This window comes from Python bivittatus, unplaced genomic scaffold, assembly GCF_059951505.1.
Source record: "Python bivittatus isolate LINGU-HERP-01145 unplaced genomic scaffold, Pbiv_v1 ctg000660_np1212, whole genome shotgun sequence".
In the NCBI taxonomy this organism is placed as follows: domain Eukaryota; kingdom Metazoa; phylum Chordata; class Lepidosauria; order Squamata; family Pythonidae; genus Python; species Python bivittatus.
In genome coordinates, this window is record NW_028277092.1 from 379,444 (window position 1) to 386,592 (window position 7,149).

At 47.3% G+C, this 7,149-nt stretch overlaps 1 pseudogene; it reads right to left on the minus strand.

Moving 5' to 3' along the window:
- Positions 1-5,157: 5,157 nt before the first annotated feature.
- On the minus strand, positions 5,158-6,044 carry LOC103050509 (growth factor receptor-bound protein 2 pseudogene; annotated as a pseudogene).
- Positions 6,045-7,149: the final 1,105 nt, after the last annotated feature.

A 7,149-nucleotide genomic window follows, 5' to 3' on the forward strand; every position in this document is an offset into this window, starting at 1 on the left:
TGCAATGTGGTGATGTGGAATTTGTGTTTCATGTGGTCTTTCAGGTTTTGCATCTGAGTGCTTAAATAAAAGATGTCTAATAACAATGTTCTGGAAGCTCTCTGGAGTATGGTAATAACTGAACCTGGGACTCTCCTCATCTCAAGTTTAAAGCAAACATTTGTCCTGGTATTCTAATTCTCCCCCACCTCCAATAATGAGAGAAAAGGAGGAGGGGAGGGCTGATCCATCCTTCTGGCTCCTCAGAAGAAACACCTGTGGGGCAAGGGAGTGGGATATTTAGCCCATCAGGCTGAGCTTCCCTGAGCTACATTAAGCAGCCCTCTCTGAAGGGGAAAGCTGAGGTTGGGACCTCTGATGCTCTGCAACTGGAGGGCCACCAGGATCACACTTTCAGGAAGGACCCAGACAGAACTCCAATGCTCTCTGAATGAGAGTTCAGATTGGGGGCACCAAAAAGCCTTCTGGCTGTCCAGAACTGAGGACATCTAGAGAACAAGGAACTTCTTAGCAAAAATTTTAGGTGGGATTCTCAGGAGCTCTAAGGTTTGTGTTCAGAACTAATATTATTCTCATGGATCCATAGGGTTTGTGTACGCATCACCTGCTAAGCTTGATGGTTTCAACAAATTCGGTCACCTGAGCAAAGTGTGTGAGCTCAGTATTTCATAGAATTCTAGAGCTGGGAGGGAGCTTAGAAGTCCTCCTAGGTCCAATCATCTGCTCAGTGCAGAATCCACTAGAGCAGTGCTTGTCAACTTTAGCAACTTGGCTGGGGAATTATGGGTGTTGAAGTCCACACATCTTAAAGTTGCCAAGGTTGACAAACCCTGCACTAGAGCTTCTTTGATAGATGCTATCTAGCCTCTGTTTGAAGTCTTCTAATGAAGGAGAACTTCCCACTTCATATGGTAATCTGTCCCACTGGCTCACAGCTTGTACAGTCAGGATGTTCCTCTTGATGTGCACGCCATTACGTTTCAAGCCACTTTGGGGGCAAATGACATTTGGTTATCTTATGCTTCAGCATTACTATGTGATTCCAGAAAATAGATTAATGTACAGGTTATGTGTGTTATGTGAATATTGTCCTAGAGATAGTAAGTCCCACTGGTTGATCAAGGATGGAGTATGTCAGGACTAAGCCCCTGGGCCTCGGGTGAAAGTGGGAATGGGAGACAGCAGATGGAAAATGGGAGGAGAGAGTTTTTCTCCTTGCCCCAAATGTTAGAACTTGGGAGTCATCCACTGAAACTGAAACTAAATATAGAGAGTTTCAGGACAATAAAAGGAAGGACTTCTTTATACCAAACGTCATTAAAACCAGAATTTGACAGCCAAGAAGGTGGTTTTAAGGAACAGTTGTCAGGTGTCTGTTGCTGCCTCCAGAACCATAGGCAGCAGACCTGAAATCACAACAGCAGGTGATGGCTGAAAAGCCGCCCTCCCCCTCTGCTTTTGGGGGCTTCCTGGCAGCATCAAGTCAGCTTCTGAGGGATGTGAAAAGCTGGAGTAGGTGAGACCTGGCCTGATCTGGCCATAGGGCTGCTCTTCTGAAGGTGGACAAATAAGCACGACGGAAACCAGGGTGATGATGATGATGATGATGATGATGATACGGTTCAGAGCACATCGATGGAGCTATTGGGTAAGGTTACTTTCCATTCTGGAGATTGACCTGAGGGAAAGGAGTGAGTGGCAGGAGATCCCTGTTAAAGATGGCAAGTAAGATTCCACCCGGCCTGCCCCCCTCCAGTCCTGCTTACTCAACCCTACAAAGCGTAATTAGCGGCTGATGGGTGGGAAGCTTAAATAAATCTGGTTTAAATATTGACGACAATAAAAGTTAAGCTTGGCCATTAGTAACATTTTACTGTTGTTCCCATCCCTGCTCAAAGGCTGGTGCAGTGCATTTCCTTCCGGAAGGGTAGTGACATTAGGGACTTGCAGCAGAGAAAAAATGTTCCCTCTGGAGAAAAGCAGCGCCTGGAAGCTTTTTGCCCCAAGATCCAGCCTCAGCTTTGGAGTTGCCCCTGAAGGTCGAGCGAGGACTCGAGGACCCTGCAGCTGGAGAGACACCTCCATCGTGCGTCTTCTAAGTGGGGTTGGTTCACCCACTGGTCTTTTTTTTTATCATGGTTTGTTGAAATTTCAGAGATTGTCCTAAGTTGCAAGCCACTGTTTACAAATCACGATGACTGAATTCACACATGTTCAGTGACACACAACATTATTTGCACATTAAAGTCATGCGCAAATCCAGGCTCTCCCTTTTAGGGTCCCTTAAGTAGAGAGAGAAAGATCATTTTTATTTATATTTCAAATCTAGATACCGCCCGTCTCACAAAAAGCGACTCTTTGAAAGATGTGACCTAGCCGGGTAATGAAACGTTTGCAAGAAAAGAACGAAGCTCAGAGAACCCCAAGGACCCCACAGTTCAACCCCGAGCTACACATATTTGCCTCTATTGGGACCTTTCAAAGATTCTAGGAATACCATAGAACTGAACTGAAGCATGTATGCTTAAACTTCTGACCAGGAAGGAGAGCCAACAATGCAAAATTAAGAACATGGGGTAAGGGCAGGGGATTTAGAGAGGTTTTGGGAGAGGGGAGTGGATGGTGTAGTTATGCTAGGGGTGCTTAGTGTCTGTCAGAAGCACCCTGATGCCAAGCCGAGAGAATGAGCGGATGGCATAATGGGACCCTGGGCATGGTGGAGAATGACCAGGAGGTGGGGATGAAGAGGATGCTGGGGGAGTTAAGGGCAGGGAAGAAAATCCCTTTGGGGGTGGGCAATAGGAGATATGGGAGTTGGGGTGGGCTGGTCTTGGAGAACACAATAGTCCCCTGTCTGCTGATCCGAGGGAAGTCCTTGACTGACTGACTGACTGACTGACTGACTGACTGAGGGGCTCTGGGAGATGAAGCAGCAGACCAAACACTTGCAGCAAGGTTGGTGTGAAACAAAAGAATGAATATGACCAGACATTGCCGAGAGCTTAAATTCAAGCCTGCAACACGATAGTAAAGAGTGATGAGGAGGCTTACTTCTCTGCTCTCATTGCACCCATGGATAGCTATCCAACAGCTCGTTTAAGGCTCCATGATCCTTTTGGGGAAAATCTGGGCCAGAAAATCCCCTGCATGGCTGTTGCGAAGAATTTGCTCATCATCTGGAGGATAAAAAGCACTTGGGGTGAGACCCCCGGCTGTCGAGTCCAGTTAAGATGATGACAGAAGCCTTGTTTTGCAAGATTACCTGGCATTAGTTTGAATCTCTGGATCCTGAAGAAATGGACGGGGTTCTGCCTGTGGTTAGCTCTGCCACCTGCAGATTGGGCTCTGTTGTACTTGGCTAGGGAAAGTTACCAAGGACCTGAGGGAGGGGGCCCGGTGCAGTTGGTGGTTGATGGGCCTTGCCTGTTGCCTCCTCCAGAAACCATTACTCAGCTTGGATAATTGTTGACCCTTCTCCCCAACTTCTGTTTCTTCTTTCTGTTTCTTCATCTGTTTTGAGAAGATGGTAGGACTAGATGATTCCACCATGGATTTGGGACCAAAACTGCATTGATCACTCTTGATGATGAACGGTGGTGAGACAAAGATAGGAGGAATGGGATTCTCCTGGTCCTGTTGTATCTCTCAGTGCCTTTAATAAGGTATATATAGACAAGGGATGTATAATTTAAACATTTTTAACAATAAATTAGGAGCTATCCCAGTTGGAAGGCCCCTTTGAGCCTGAGTTCAAGGCCACATAGCCTTCCTGCCCCCACTACCACCAACTCCAATTGCTTCTGACCAGTGGAATTAGTGGAGACTTGGAAACTTCCTTACAGAAGGAGATGGGGTGGTCATTTCCTCCTCAATCTGGCTTAATCAACCAGGACTGGCAAAAACAGTACACCGGTGTTGTACATCTCCTGCCTGCAGGAATTCTGCCCACAACCTCAGGCTGCACGAAACCTGAGAAGCACCATCACAACTGTAGACAAAGCTATTAAAGGTGCCCCTCAAGGCTCAAAATCACAATATAAAATCAAGCTTGGAACAGTTATGAAAAACTTCACCTGCAAAGAGTTTTGCTTGGGCCATCAAAGCAATCTTCTCACGCCTCCTGCAGGCAAAAAAGTGTAACAGGGCCCAAATTCCTCAGCCCTCTTTGCTACCGTTCCTGTCATGAAGTAGGTCTTGAGGTGGATCTTGTCACAAGTTCTCCTCTGTCACTTTGATATTTCTTTGTGTAGGTTTTGAGGTAGAAGTTGGGGGCTCTCATGCCAGAGATGTCAGATTTGTAAGCATACATCAGCTCCTCGGCTTCAAGGCCACTGAGCGTCTGCTGATTTGTGGGAAGGGTGGCAGGTAGAAATGGCGAGTTTAAACAGCCATGGATATACAAGTCATTGGCTTCATTCCTGCCTGCAATGACGATTCTACTTTGGCCCATGCCATGGCAGGAGAGATCTTGGGAAACCGGACACTTTGCCATCAGATCTTCCTTAGCCAGCCAAGATGTCAATTTGGCTAATGCCAGGAGAGATCATTCATGCGCCATTGTGTCTGACTTGATGGAATTCTTCAGAAAGTTGCTGAAGATTCCTGAGGCACAAGGGTGTCGGCAAGGAGGGGGTCAAAAATCAAGATAGTGGCTACAACTATGGTGGCTATGTGATTGAAACACATGTAAAAAAAAAGGGTGGGGTTCCAATTGCATGATTGTGGCCACCATCTTTACTTTTTTTAAACCCCCTCCCATGAATCCCACCCCTGCTGAGGCAGCCTTTCCAAACCTGGTGTCCTCCACATATATCACAATGGTCATTCCAGTAGGTTTAGCCAACCCAGGGAAATATATGGAGGGCATCTCATTTTATTTTTATTTTACAAATAGCATTGCAGTCTATCTTGTAGAAATTCTACATCATTCTAGGAATTCTGCCTGGTAATTGAGTGCAACACAAATATGAGTCAGCCACGCGATGTGGATGTAAAAACAAGGAAAGGCAGTTTTAGCCAGCATCAACAGAAGTACAACTTCCAAATATTTGAAATTTGTTTATATTTTGGCCAGACCCCACACTGAGTATTGAGTCCAATTCTTCAGTACTTTAAGACAGTGTTTCCCAACCTTGGCAACTTTAAGGTGTGTGGACTTCAACTCCCAGAATTCCCCAGCCAACTGCAGCCGAGCTCCCCCTCCTCCTGAGGGATGAAGTCCAACAGAGCCCGGATGTGTCTGGGTTGCAGAACCACCTGTTCAAGGTCTCAAAGGAAGACCTCTTGGGTCATGGAGATGGAGATGGATTCGTGGTGGTCCACCAGCTCGTTCAGAGAATCGAACTTGTCCACCCAGAGGACCACATCTTGAACATCCTCCAGCGCTTCATGTTATTTCCGACTTTGACTGAAAGGGAAACCCCAGGGGGCACTTGTGCTCTCTTGGATGAGGAAGGCCCTTCGTGCCTCTGTTTCCCCAAAATCACCTCGGCCTTTGCATGAGGCATCTTCCAAAAAAACCATGGATGTGGCTTCAATTCAATGTAATTGTGGGGAACCAGCACCTCCTTGACACGAAGCTCTGCCTTGTGCTAATTGGGGTCACCCTCAATGTCCCAAACCTTCAGGATGTCCCCTCATTGGAAACTGAGTTCATCACCTTCTCTGGCTTTAAAATTGAACCAGGCCAAACTAGAACCAGTCCAGAAAGGGCAACAAAGATAACTAGAAACTAAGGGCTGTTCCTCACAAGTCTGTTAAATGACCTCTGCTCTAGTCTAGGCCAAAAAGCATGCCGGGATAATTTGGTGGGGCCCCCATGGCTGCCCTATAGTCTGAGTGAGGTTGGGCAAGTGTGGATTGAGGCCTGGAACCAAGGTCTAGGGGCGACACCCGAGTGAACGGCCACCAGAGCAGAGGTGGTTCGTGCTGGTGACTTGTCACTTGGGCTGTTTCTGAACGTGGGTCTTGTGCTCTTCTGGGTGAGCGGGGAACCTCTGTCCAAGTACTCCACCTGGCAGGTCAATGGTATGAGGAGGGGGCATTGGGTAAAGCTGGAAGGAATTGTGGGTCACCTCTGTGCAGCCGGGCATCCAGTTTCTTGGGCAGCCCAAGTGCAAGGGCCACGGAGAGCAGTTTGGAGCAACCAGAAGGGGGGGCACATCTTCAGCCCTCTCAAATAGCCAGTAGGAACCATTGCTGTCAAATACTGACGGTTTCTCATACTACTATAAGAACAGTACCATGGGAAAGCACTACTATAAAAATAGAACCAGTAAAGAGAGATTTAAGTTGCCTCCACAAAGGGCTGGGGATGAGACAGAGGCAACTATGCTGAAATTACCTTTAGCCACAGTTAGTGAAGCATCTCCGTGCTGTGCTTAGCAGAACACGAGGAAGAACCCCGGGTCGAATTAGAAGAGATGGCGGGAATGGAGTAGATTTAGCTGAGAATGGTTAGTCCAAAGAGCTGGGATGTTTAGCTTGGAGAAAAGGTGGCTGAGAGGGACGAGGCGGCACTCCTCAAATACTTGTAAGGATGTCGGTGCTTCTGTGATGGAAGGAAAGGTTCCCAAAGCCTTGAATCAGGCCCTGATCCACTGACTCCCTGGGATCCAGCACCGCTGGACAGCTACCATCTGATCTCCAAACTCCCCTTTTTGGAGAAGGTTGTTGAGAAAATGATGGGGCTGCAATTGGAGAACGTTGTAACGGAGTGGGGTTACCTGGACCCACAGCAGTCCAGCACTCTCATGAACAACCTGCGATGGGATCTGGAGAGAAGGAGCATAATTTATTTACTTAAACAATTTAGATGGCTGCCTTTCTCACAAAAAGGACTCTGGACTGCGTAGAAGGATTTAAAACAACCATTTAACAACCAACCATAATCCCCGCGTGTAACCATCCTTGTCCTCCTACATCTCTCAGCAGCTTTCAGTAGTGTTGACTATGATGTCCTTTTGGATTTCTGCTAGAATTAGGAATTGGGGCCCCATTCCACAGTGCTTCCATTCCTGCCCGAGAGGGTGGGTGCAATGGTTGGAGAGGTCAGGTGCCCAGCTGCTCCGTTGAGGAACAACCTGCAATTTAGTTCTTTCCCTGATTCTATTTAACAACTGCACGGAAGCTTTGGGGGAGGTGTCATCA